The sequence below is a fragment of the Etheostoma cragini genome, chromosome 15 (assembly GCF_013103735.1).
Source record: "Etheostoma cragini isolate CJK2018 chromosome 15, CSU_Ecrag_1.0, whole genome shotgun sequence".
Taxonomy (NCBI): Eukaryota; Metazoa; Chordata; class Actinopteri; order Perciformes; family Percidae; genus Etheostoma; species Etheostoma cragini.
In genome coordinates this window covers 992,900-993,134 of record NC_048421.1, presented here as the reverse complement: position 1 = coordinate 993,134, position 235 = coordinate 992,900, and positions in this window count along the sequence as shown.

Here is a 235-nt window from a genome sequence, read left to right as displayed (position 1 = left end):
GGGGGGGGGGGGGGGGGGGGACGTCAGGCGTTTACGGTCCGAGCCGAGTCGGAGGACGCTGTCAGAGCCGCGGTAGTTCCGGTCCGGTAGTCCGGGACCTCCAACTGGATCCTTTCATTTGAGCTGCTGTTGTTTTTAAAACCTCAGCTTTTATGTGAATGTCTTCTAGTCTCTCCTCTGGGACAGAACTGTCTTCTAGTCTCTCCTCTGGGACAGTAATGTCTTCTAGTCTCTC